The sequence below is a fragment of the Hypanus sabinus genome, chromosome 5, assembly GCF_030144855.1.
Source record: "Hypanus sabinus isolate sHypSab1 chromosome 5, sHypSab1.hap1, whole genome shotgun sequence".
In the NCBI taxonomy this organism is placed as follows: Eukaryota; Metazoa; Chordata; class Chondrichthyes; order Myliobatiformes; family Dasyatidae; genus Hypanus; species Hypanus sabinus.
Genome location: NC_082710.1, coordinates 149,561,390 through 149,575,249, shown reverse-complemented (window position 1 = coordinate 149,575,249; position 13,860 = coordinate 149,561,390).

Here is a 13,860-nt window from a genome sequence, read left to right as displayed (position 1 = left end):
GGACAATGCACAGGATAGGTTGAAGCTACAGAAAGTTGTAAACTCAGTCACTTCCATCATGGGCACTAGCTCCCCCAAAATCCAGGACACCTTCAAAAGGTAATGCCTCAAAAAGGTGACATCAATCAATACGGACCCCCATCATCCAGGACATGTTTTCTTCACAATGCTACAGTCAAGGAGGATGTACAGGAGCTGAATACACATGGAACAGCTTCTTCTGCTCCAACATCAGATTTCTGAATGGACAATAAACCCATGAACACTACCTCAGTATTTCCCTCTCTTTTTGCACTACTTATTTTAGTTTTTGCGATATATACTTCTTTTTATAATGTATAGATTTGCAATATACTGTTGCCACAAAGCATCAAATCTCACAACATATACCAGTGATATGAAACCTGATTCTGATTATGAACATCTCATGGTCACTATTTTACAAACCATATCACTTAGTCTATGCTTCACAGACAATACTGTTTATTTGCAAAGGTTTGCTTCTGACTTCAACTTACTGCTTGCAATTTAAAATATACATTAAGAACTGAAGACTGGTTCTTGTTTGAATTAATATCTGTTATATTCACATAACTCCAGAATATTTCCTATTGTGGATCTTAAGCCAGTGCTAAGGAATTTAGTGGGAAAATAAAACATTTTCAGAGTGCAGATTGTGTCTACTGGGTAAGGCCAATATTGCTTAGAACATAGGAATCTACAGCACATTACAGGCCCTGTTGTACCCACCTTTACCTCCGTATTCCACGTACCCACCACTCTGTGTGAAAAACTTACCCCTGACATCCCCCTGTACCTACTTCCAAGCACCTTAAAACTATGCCCCCTCGTGTTAGCCATTTCAGCCCTGGGAAAAAGCCCCTGGCTATCCACATGATCAATGCCTTTCATACTGCTTTGTCTAAGGGAAATCCCACCTCGTTGATCTGAATGAATATTTTGAAAATATGAGCAGATTTTTGAGAGTTTTGTAGCTATAGAACAAAAGTTTTAGAAAGGCCTTTGACAAGGCACACTGGTAGTCTGGACAGCTAGAAAGTGGGCAGAGCAATGTCTGTGGAATTTAACCCTGACCATTGTAACGTGATGCAAGCTGAAAAGTCAGATAAGATATCGGAGCAGAATTGGGGCCACGAGAGGATGGTTGGAATTTGGACTAAAAGGAAAGAGGCATTTAAGAGGCATCTGAGCACACATGAGGAAATCTGCAGATGCTGGAAATTCAAACAACACACAGAAAATGCTGGTGGAACACAGCAGGCCAGGCAGCATCTTCGTCAGGATGAAGGGTCTCGGCCCAAAACGTCGACAGCGCTTCTCCCTGTAGATGCTGCCTGGCCTGCTGAGTTCCACCAGCATTTTATCTGAGCACACGTTTGTTTTGCCAAGCGTGCGAACCTTATGGGGGTTAATACGACAGATACCACTTGGTCAGCGATCAGTGTGACTCTGCTGTAATGTTCCAAAATGTGGCCCCAGTGAGTGACCTTCTGCTCTGCCACCTCCACCGCCCTGAGCTGCAGCCTATCCCTTACGTAACCAGTAACTCTGGTTTCAGAAAACGGGAACCAACGCGGAGCTGGAAAGTCCCCAGAAGTGAAACCAGGAGCAGGATCACAGAAATCAACGATTCCATGGGATGCTTCCCATTACCTTCCCAGCATTGTCCAATCACAGTCTGAACCTCTGGCGCATCATCGGTTGCCGGGTAAACTGTGTAACTCGTGGTGTAGCTGAGCCGCTGTAGGTGCGGACTGACACCCAGTGGCCAGCGGCGGGACTGCAGAAGACCATGTCCATGGGGAGAGCCGGCCCTGATCAACATTCAAAGGAAATTTATTTTCAAAGTACATATATGCCACCATGTACTACCCTTAGATTCATTTTTGCAAGTATTCACAATAATTACAAAGAAACACAACAAAATTAATGAAAGGAACACACACAAAATGCTGGAGAAAATCAGCAAGTCAGGGAACACCTATGAAAAAGAATAACCAGTGGACGTTTTGGCTAACACTCTTCTTCAGGACTGCAAAGGAAGAATCAATGAAAACTGCACACAACTACACAAACAACCAACCAATGTGCAAAAGACAACTGTGTAAATACAAAAAGAAATTAATAAATACATAGAACATGAGTTGTAGAGGCCTTATAAGTTGTGGAATCAGTTCAATGTTGGCATGAGTGAAGCAGTGGAGTTATCCCCTCTGTTCCAACAACATGATGGTCGAAGGGAAATAACTACTGCAGAACCTGGTGGTGTGGGACCTCAATCCTGATGGCAGCAGTCAGAAGAGAGCTTGGGCCAGGTGGTGGGAAGAGGGGGAGCTTGATGATAGGTGCTGCGCTCCTTATAACTGACCATTCAATGAGCCTGAGGCCCCCGTATTAAACCTAGAGCCTAGATTAAGCTGATTCCTAATACTTTGGCTCCCTGGCCTGGAATTCCCTCTAAAGTTCAGCTAATAGAGTCATAGAAAAGTTGGGCACAGAAACAGGCCTTTTGGCCCATCTAGTCTATGTTAAAACAAGTTAAACTGCCTACTCCCATTGACCCACAACCAGACCATAGCCCTCCATACCCCTACTATCCAAGCATCTATCGAAACCACATTGAAATTAAGCTTGCATACATCACTTGTGCTGGCAGCTCATTCCACACTCTCACTGCCCTCTGAGTGAAGATATTTCCCTTTATGTTCCAGTTAAATTGTTCACCTTTCACTCTTAACCCATGACATCTGGTTGTACTCTCACCCAACCTCAGTGGAAAATCCTGTTTGCATTTACCTTATCTACTCCTCATAATTTTGTACACCTCTATCAAATCTCCACTCAATCTCCTACATTCTAAGGGAAAAAGTCCTAACTTATTCATTCTTCCCTTATAACTCAGGTCCTGTAGATCTGGCAACATCCCTGATTTGTAAATTTTCTCTGTATTCTTTTAACCTTATTTACATCTTTCCTGTAGGTCGGTGACCAAAACTGTACCCAGTACTCTAAATTAGGCCTCATCAATGTCTTATGCAACTTCAATATAACGTCTCATCTCCTGTACTCGATACTTTCATTCATGAAGGCCAATGTGCCAAAAGCTTTCTTTACAACCCTATCTACATGTGATGCCACTTTCAACAAATTATGGACCTGTATTCCCAGATCATTTTGTCTACCACACTCCTCAGTGCCCTACCATTCACTGTCTAAGACCTACCCTGGCTGGTGCTACTGAAGTGCAACACTTTGCACTTGTCCACATTAAATTCCAACCCCCTCTTTCAGCTCATTTTTCTAGTTTACCCAAATCGCTCTGCAAGCCTCTTCCTTGCTGTCCACTACACTCCTAATTTTGGTGTCATCTGTAAATTTCCTGATCCAGTTAACCACATCATCCCATCCAGATCATTGATATAGATGACAAATAACAGACCCAGCAATGATCCCTGCTGCACTCAACTAGACACAGGCCTTCAGTCAGAGAGGCAACCATCTTCTACCACTCTCTGGATTCTCCCACAAAACCGGTGTTTCTTCCAAGGTGTCTTTGCTCCTTGACCCCATAGTCACGCTGTCTCATTTGGCTGCATTCGTGAGTATTCATATATGGTTAAATAACAATTAAACCTGAATTGAGTTTACTACCTCATCATGAATACTGAGCGACTGAACCTTCTTGACCAACCTCCCATGAGGAACCTTATCAAATGCTTTCCTAAAGTCTATGTAGACAACATCCACTGCCTTATCTTCATCAATTTTCCAGGTAACTTCTTTGAAAAACTCTTCAAGATTGGTTAGACAGGAAGCTATGCTGACTATCCGTAATCAGTCCATCTGAATCCAAATATTTATATATCTGGTCTCTTAGAATACCTTCTAATAACTCTCCCACAAATTATGTCAGACTCACTGGCCTGTAACTTCCTGGTTTATGCTTAGATTCTTTTTTAAACAGCGGGACAACATTGGCTATCCTCCAATCCTCTGGTACCTCTCCTGTTGCTAAGGATGTTCTAAATATCTTTGCTATGATCCCGGCAATTTCCACATGTTCCTCCCATAGGGTACAAGGGAATGCCTTGTCAGGCCCAAGGGATATAGAACCATAGAACATTACAGCACAGAAACAGGCCTTTTGGTCCTTCTTGGCTGTGCCAAACCATTTTTCTGCCTAGTCCCACTGACCTGCACCTGGACCATATCCCTCCATACCCATCTCATCCATGTACCTGTCCAAGTTTTTCTTAAATGTTAAAAGTGAGCCTGCATTTACCACTTCATCTGGCAGCTCATTCCACACTCCCACCACTCTGTGTGAAGTAGCCCCCCCCAATATTCCCTTTAAACTTTTCCCCGTTCACCCTTAACCCATGTCCTCTGTTTTTCTCCCCCTAACCTCAGTGGAAAAAGCCTGCTTGCATTCACTCTATCTGTATCCATCATAATTTTACATAACTCTATCAAATCTCCCCTTGTTCTTCTACGCTCCAGGGAATAAAGCCCTAAACGATTCAACCTTTCTCTGTAACTCAGTTTCTCAAGTCCCGTCAACGTTCTTGCAAACCTTCTCTGCACTCTTTCAACCTTATTAATATCCTGCCTGTAATTCAGTGACCACCCTGATTTATCTCAGAACAGTAAACACCTCCTCCTCTGCAATCTCTACAGGGTCTTTGCCTCACTTCTATAGACTCTGTCCTTCTACTGAGTAAATACAGATGCAAAAATTTTGTTTAGGATCTCTACCGTCTGTTTTGGCTCCACACATGGATTACCATTCTGACCTTCCGGAGGACCAATTTTGTCCCTTGGAATCCTTTTGCTCTTAACATACCTGTAGAATATCTTGGGATTCTCCTTCACTTTGTCTGCTAGAGCAACATCATGCCTTCTTTTATCCTTCCCGATTTCTTTCTTGTGTTCTCTTGCATTTCTTGTACTCCATAAGCACCTCATTTGTTCCTACTTGCCTATACCTGCTATGCAACTCCTTTTTTCTCTTAACCAGGGTCTCAATATCTCTTGAAAACTAGGGTTCCCTACACTTGTTATATTTACCTTTTATTCTGACAGGCTCATACAAGTTTTGTACTCTCAAAATTTCACTTTAGAAGGCCTCCCAATTACCAAGTATGCTTTTGCCAGAAAACAGCCTGTCCCAATCTATCACTTATTATAACATAGAAAATAGGTGCAGGAGTAGGCCATTCGGCTCTTCGAGCCTGCACCGCCATTCAGTATGATCATGGCTGATCATCCAACTCAGAACCCTGTAACTGCTTTCTCTCCAAACCCCCCGATCCCTTTAGCCACAAGGGCCATATCTAACTTCCTCTTAAATATAGCCAATGAACCGGCCTCAACTGTTTCCTATGGCAGAGAATTCCACAGATTCACCACTCTCTGTGTGAAGAAGTTTCTCCTCATCTCGGTCCTAAAAGGCTTCCCCTTTATCCTTAAACTGTGACCCCTCGTTCTGGACTTCCCAATGTCAGGAACAATCTTCCTGCATTGAGCCTGTCCAATCCCTTTAGAATTTTATACATTTCAATAAGATCCCCCCTCAATCTTCTGAATTCCAGTGGGTATAAGCCCAGTCGATCCAGTCTTTCTTCATATGAAAATCCTGCCATCGCAGGAATCAATCTGGTGAACCTTCTTTGTACTCCCTCTATGGCAAGAATGTCTTTCCTCAGATAACAACCTTATGCTTCTTACAACAATCTGCGATCTCTCAACAAATGTGTTCCTCTAAATCCCTCAGACTGTTGGGCGGCCTGTAATTGAGTTCAACGTTCAAAGTTTAAAGTAAATTTTATTATCAGAGTACACATCCAACCCTGAGATTCTTTTTTTTTTCTGGGCATAAGGTGAAGTAGAGCACAGAAAACAATGAACAAATGTAAATATAAATACATAGTAATAAATAATGAGAACATGAAATAACAAGATAAATAGTCCTTAAGGTGAGATCATTCGTTGTGGGAACATCTCAATAGATGAAATAGATGAGTATCTGCTGACGCTGGAAATCCAAAGCAACACACAGAAAATGCTAAAAGCACTCAGCAGAACAGGCAGCATCTATGGAAAAAAATGCAGTCGACATTTCAGGTCATGACCGTTTGGCAGGCCTGCTGAGTTCCTCCAGCATTGTGTGTGTGTTATCTCAATAGATGAGTGTAGTTATCCCCTTTGCTCAAAAGCCTGATGGTTGAGGGGTTGTAGCTGTTCTTCATCCTGGTGTTGTGAGTCCTGAGGGTTCTCTACCTTCTACCTGATGGCAGCAGCAAGTAAAGAGCATGGACTGGGTGGTGAGGATCTTTGATGATGGATGCTGCTTTCCTACGACAGCATTTCATGTAGATGTGCTCAATGGTTGGGAGGGCTTTACCCGTGATGTACCGGACTGAATCTACTATCTTTTGTAGGATTTTCTGCTCAAAGGCATTGGTGTTTCTATACCAGGCCGTGACGCAACCAAATCAATACACTCTCCGTTACACATCTATAGAAGTTTGTCAAAGTGTTTGATGTCATGCAGTTGAGGCACTGTGATGAGTCCAGGATAGGACCTCGGAGACAGTAAACCCCAGGAATTTAGAGTTTCGGACCCTCTCCCTCTCTGATCCTTCAATGAGGACTGGCTCACAGACCTCTGGTTTCCCTCTGCTGAAGTTCACAATCAGTTCCTTAGTCTTGGTCTTGCTGACAGTGAGTGAGGGATTGTTGGCATGACACCTCCCAGCCAAATGTTCATCACCACCTACATCACAACATATCCAGCAAACCTGAATATGGTGTTGGAGCTGTGCTTAGCCACACAGATTTGAGGGGATGAACTCTCATTAAATGCTGAGCTGTAATCGATAAAGAGCATCCTGATGTATGCATCTGTATTGTCCAGATGTTCCAGGGTTGTGTGAAGAGCCAATGAAACAGCATCTGCTGTGGACCTGCTGTGATGGTAGGCAAATTGGAGCGGATCCAAGTTACCTCTCAGACAGGAGCTGATATGTTTCATCACCAACCTCTCAGGACACTTCAATAGTGTGGATGTAAGTGCAATTGGACAATAAATATTGACGCAGGTCACCACACTCTTCATTGGCATCAGTATGATTGAACCCGGCTTAAAGCAGATGGGTACCACACACTGCCAATGTGAGCGGTTGAAGATATCGGTGAACACAGCAGCCAGTTGGTCAGAACAGGTCTTTAGATCTTGACCAGGTACTCTGCCTGTTCTGGATGCTTTCCTCCTGAAGGCAGCTCGCACGTCAGCTTCAGATACTGAGACCAAGGGTCATCAGGAGATGTGGGAGTTCATGATAGCTCCTCCATGTTTGGACAGTCAAAGTGAGCATAGAAATCATTGAGTTCATCTGGAAGTGAAGCTCTGCTGTCCCCCTTGTCGCTTGTTTTAACTTTGTATGAGGTTATAGTATTCAAACCCTGCCACAGCTGTCCAGCATCCCTCATTGATTCCACATTGGTCCAGAATCTCCACTTTGCCCATGAGATAGCTTTCCAAAGATCATACCTGCACCTCTTGTAACTTTCTTGGTCTCCAGACTTGAATGCCTCTGATCTGGCCCTCAGTAAATTTCAAATTTCCTGATTCATCCAGGCCTTCTGATTGGGAAGACTCTGAATGATCTAGTGGGCCACATTCATCTACAGCTGTTTTAATAAAGTCTGTTACAACCCTGGTGTAGTCACTCACATTCTCAGAAGAGTGCTTGAACACGGCCCAGTCCACTGACTCAATTGTTTCTCGACCTCCTGTGACCACCTCTTGGTTATCTTGATCTCTGTAGCCTTGTTTTTTAGGCTCAGTCTGTATGTCCCATTAACGTGATCATACCTTTCTTATTTCTCAGTTCCACCCATAATTCCTCACTAGATGAGGTCTCCAGTTTGTCCTGACGGAACATTGCCGAGACATTTTCTCTAACTAGTAATGCCACCCCTCCTCCTTTAATCCCTCCCGCTTTGTCAATGTCTAAAACAACTGAACCCCGGAATATTGAGCTGCCAGTCCTGCCCCTCCTGCAACCAAGTCTCCCTAATGGCTACAATGTCATCATTCCAGGTGTCGATCCAGGCCCTGAGCTCATCCGCCTTTCCTCCGATACACCTTGCATTGAAATGTACACAGCTCAGGACACTAGTCACACCATTCTCAATCTTTTGATTCCTGATTTTGTCTGAAGTCTTACCAACATCTCCCTCCACAAACTCCCCACTAACTGCTCTGCCACTCTGCAACTTTAGTTTAAACCCACCCAGATCCCTGTGCAGCACCAGCAAACCTTCCTGCTAGGATATTAGTCCCCTTCCAGTTCAGGTACAAACTGTCTCTACTGTACAGGTCCCACCTTCCCTGGAAAAGAGCCCAATGATCCAAAAATCTTATGCCAACTCCTCAGCCATTTGTTGAATTACATAATCTTCCTAGTTCTGGCCTCATTAGCACGTGGCATGGATAAAAATCCTGAGATCACAACCCTGGAGGTCCTGCCCTTTCACCTAGCACCTAACTCCCTGAACTCCAGCACGTTTTTTGCAGAACCTCATCACACTTCCTACCCAGGTCATGGGTACCTACGTGGACCACGACTTCTGGCCCTTCACCCTCCCCCTTAAGAATCCTGAGGGCTTGATCGGAGATGTCCCGGACCCTGGTACCCCGGCATCAGGGACTCTTGTTCTCATCCACAGAATCTCCTTTCTGTTCCCCTAGCTAAGAAATCCCCTATCACCACAGTTCGCCTCTTCTCTTCCTTTCTGAGTCAGACTCAGTGCCAGAGACCCAACCACTGTGACTTTCTTGTGTCAGGTCATCTGCACCAATGGTATCCAAAGTGATATACCTGTTGTTGAGGGGGTGGCCACAGGGATTCTCTGCACTGGTTGTTTAACTCCTTTCCCTCTCCTGACTATCACCCACATTCCTGTGTCCTGCACTTTCTCTCTATGTCCCATCTATCACACCCTCAGCCTCCCGAATGATCTAGAGTTTAGCCAGTCCCAGGTCCAACTCCTGAACACGGTTTGATAGAAGCTGTAGCTGAGTGAATTTTTCACAGCTGTAGTCATCAGGGACACTGGAGGTCTCCCTGCCATCCCACATTCAACAAGAGGAACATTCCACTATCCTGCCTGGCATTTCTACTCTTCTAAGCAAGTATGAAGAAGGGGGCAAAAAATGAACTTGACCTACAGCTGATTTTTTGCCTTCTCTGACTGAAGCCTCAAAGAGCTAAAACCTCAAAATCATCACTCTGACCCTATCCACTCTAACATTGCCTGCCCGGGCAATGGTCGCTCTGCAGGTCACTGTGACGATGGGCACTCCACCTGCCCCGCCTTACTTTAACTTGTTCTTGCTAATCAATCCCAAACCATGATCGTCCGCTGCTCAAAGCCACCAAACGCTGCCGTGAGTCACTGCTTTAATACTCGATCAGTGAACCTGAGTGAATTACGTCCTCTCAAGCTTCTGCTTGCTCCAAGTGTCTGCTGCTCAAAGTTGTATCTTTACTTAAGAAGGGCAACAGGGAGCCTGAGCCTTACATCAGTGCAGGGACATTCTTACATTATAGACATAGGAGCAGAACTAGGCCATTTGGACCATTAACCATTTCTGCCATTCCGTCATGGCTGATCTATTACAGCACTCAACTACATTCTCTCACCTTCTCCACGTAACCTTTGGTTTCCTGACTAATCAGGAAGCTATCGAACTCCATTTTAAATATTTCCCAGAATCAGAATCAGGCTTCATATCACTGACTTATGTTGTGAAATTCCTTGTTTTATGACAGCATTACATTGCAATATATAATAACAAAAAATATAAATTACAGAAAGACGTAAAGATAGAAAAAATAAATAACTGGGGCAAAAAGAGAGGGAAAATACTAATGTGCTGTTCATGGGTTCATTGCCCATACAAAAATCTGATGGCGGATGGGATGAAGCTATTCCTGAAATGTTGAGTGTGTTTCTTCAGGCTCCTGTACCTCTTCTTTCTTAGTAGCAATGATTTGACCTGCACAACCATCTTTGGCAACGAATTCCGCAGTCAGCTCCCTTGGGCTAAAGAAATTCCTCCTCATCTCTGTTCTAAATGGTCATACCTCTGTCATTTCATTCCACTTCACTCCACTGCACTCCGCTTCCCTGTCCCTTCACTCCACTGAACTCCCATCCCCCATCCCTTCACTCCACTGCACTCCCCTTCCCTGTCCCTTCACTCCACTGAACTCCCATCCCCCATCCCTTCACTCCACTGCACTCCCCTTCCCTGTCCCTTCACTCCACTGAACTCCCATCCTTGTCCCTTCACTCCACTGAACTCCCATCCTCGTCCCTTCACTCCACTGAACTCCCATCCTCGTCCCCTCACTCCACTGAACTCCCATCCTCGTCCCTTCACTCCACTGAACTCCCATCCTCGTCCCTTCACTCCACTGAACTCCCACTCCCCATCCCTTCACTCCATTGAACTCCCATCCTCATCCCTTCACTCCACTGAACTCCCATCCCCCATCCCTTCACTCCACTGCACTCCCCTTCCCTGTCCCTTCACTCCACTGAACTCCCATCCTTGTCCCTTCACTCCACTGAACTCCCATCCCCCATCCCTTCACTCCACTGAACTCCCATCCTCGTCCCTTCACTCCACTGAACTCCCATCCCCCATCCCTTCACTCCACTGCACTCCCCTTCCCTGTCCCTTCACTCCACTGAACTCCCATCCTTGTCCCTTCACTCCACTGAACTCCCATCCTCGTCCCTTCACTCCACTGAACTCCCATCCTCGTCCCCTCACTCCACTGAACTCCCATCCTCGTCCCTTCACTCCACTGAACTCCCATCCTCGTCCCTTCACTCCACTGAACTCCCACTCCCCATCCCTTCACTCCATTGAACTCCCATCCTCATCCCTTCACTCCACTGAACTCCCACACCCCGTCCCTTCACTCCACTGAACTCCCATCCCCCGTCCCTTCACTCCACTGAACTCCCATCCCCGTCCCTTCACTCCACTGAACTCCCATCCCCGTCCCTTCACTCCACTGCACTCCCCTTCCCTGTCCCTTCACTCCACTGAACTCCCATCCTCGTCCCTTCACTCCACTGAACTCCCACACCCCGTCCCTTCACTCCACTGAACTCCCATCCCCCGTCCCTTCACTCCACTGAACTCCCATCCTCGTCCCTTCACTCCACTGAACTCCCACACCCCGTCCCTTCACTCCACTGAACTCCCATCCCCCGTCCCTTCACTCCACTGAACTCCCATCCCCCATCCCTTCACTCCACTGCACTCCCCTTCCCTGTCCCTTCACTCCACTGAACTCCCATCCTCGTCCCTTCACTCCACTGCACTCCCCTTCCCTGTCCCTTCACTCCACTGAACTCCCATCCTCGTCCCTTCACTCCACTGAACTCCCACTCCTCGTCCCTTCACTCCACTGAACTCCCATCCTCGTCCCTTCACTCCACTGAACTCCCACACCCCGTCCCTTCACTCCACTGCACTCTCACTCCCTGTTCCTTCACTCTGCTGCACTCCCACACCCCGTAACTTCTATCCACCACCATCCCCTCCACCGCCCCATCACTCCACTGCATTGTGAGGGACAGGACTGAAGGCAAATCCCCACTCTCTCCGGGTGCTTGTCATTCACTGCCACAGCTCGGTTTAACTTCCCAACTGCAGCACTTCACCTATGTTGGAGTTAAATTCCATCTGCCATTCTTTGGTCCACATTCCCACTTAATCTAGACCCTGTCATAAGCTTAGATGATCTTCTTCACTGTCTACCAGACCACCAATTTTTGAGCCATCAGCGAATGTGCCAATCATGCCTCCTACAAATCATTAATATGTACACACAAGTCCAGAGCTGCCTCAGCACGCCGACACAGGTGATAGGGTGGTGAACAAGGTGTTTCACTTGCTTGCCTAAACATAAATATTCAGTATGAGAGTTGGGACATTTTGTTGTAGATATGCAAGACATTGGTTAGTTAACACTTAAAATATTGTGTGGTAGTGCAAGAAAAAAATGCACATGGGATCCATTGGGACGTTGCCGAAAGTGGAGGGCTTGAGATATGAGAGAGACTGGACAAGCTAGGAGTGTTTTCCCTGGAGTGAGGAGGATGAGAGGTAATCTACTCAGAGTTTTTAAATTCATGGGGACATAGATCAGGTGTCTCCAAGAGGACTACGGCCATGTTATGGTTTGGAGGCTTGCATGTCTCAGTGATCCAGAGATCTATGTTGGCTGGAGACAGGGTTTTAGTCTATGGCTCTTGGGCACCCATGACAAACAGGCTAATGGGCAGAGGCCAGACTAAGAGTGAACTACCGGTCCTCCAGGTTCGGGGGCTCAGCTCAGGGCTAACTACTCTGACTGGTAAAACAAAACCGTTACGGAAACTGCAATAAAGAATCCGTCTACCTCTGAGTGGCCAAGGACAGGCAGAGGCGGAGGACCTGCATTCCTGTCCTAAGCACCAGCCGCATAACAATCAGTAAGTACAGATCAAGTGAATGGCCTCAGACTTCTTCCTGAGGTGGGGGAGCCTAAAGCTAGAGGGAACTGTGTAAAATGAAAGGGGAAAGACTTGAAGGGGATGTGTAGGGCAAACCTTTACACAGACAGTGGTGGGTATGTGGAATGAAATACCAGAGGAAGTGGATGGAGCAGCTACAATTACGTCTAAAATGCATTTGGAATGATTCACAGGTAAGGACATTTAAAGTGATACGGTCCAAACGCAGGCAAATAGGACTAGATCAGAGTACACCTAGGTTGACATGGACTAGTTGAACTGAAGGATAATCTCCATGTTGTTATCTCTGGACTGTATAAGGATCTGTCTATATCCATGGTAACCCTAGGGATGCAGACAAGACCCACGATGCATTACACTCAATTCACCGTTCTTCATTTTGTAATGCATATAATGATCTGCATTTCTATCCATGCCTCTGATATAGCCCCATCACTCTCCCCAACCCTCCTCCAATGAAGGCATCAGGGATGGGAGGGACCCTGTCTCTCCTGGAAGGTGGACACATTCTGGTATGGAGCATCATTCCTATCCCTCCCACTCACCAGACACTACACCATATCCCAAACCCAGTGGCCTGATTTTCAGGTGAATGCGAGGCTGTTCCTGCAAAGGAAGACATTGTCAAACTAGTGGATTCATCACCACCAGCCCCCAGAACTGGCAGGCTGCCTTCTGATTGGCTCACAGTGTCAGCAGGACCTTATGTTCACTCAGCAACTCAGTGATGGGACAGTGTAGGGGAGCTTCACTCTGTGTCTGACCCCAGAAGTGTGTGATGGGGCAGTGGAGCTTCACTCTGTGTCTGACCAATAAGTGTGTGATGGGACAATGTAGGGGGAAATTCACTCTGTTTCTGATTGTGTGAAGTGACAGTATAGAGGGAGTTTCACTCTGTGTCAATTTAAAGATTGTGTCCACCATCTTGTTGTTTTCTTTCTTCAAAATAACTTATCACAGCATTTAGAATGAGATGCAATCCAGCATTTGCAATAAGATATAATCCTCATCTTCCAGTTTAGGCTCCAGCTCTTGTGCCCTCCATAAGTACTGGAAGGTCTTCAGAGAGACTGCGGACACTGTGTTCCCTCTCCAGGGATGCTTGAGCACAGATGTACTCTCAGAAGAGGAGAGGCCTTGGCTTGGACAGACCATTCATGGCTACTGGCTAGTCCTGCAAAGGACCACACTGGCCCAAGAGTAAACGTGAATCCAAGATCTGACATGTCAACA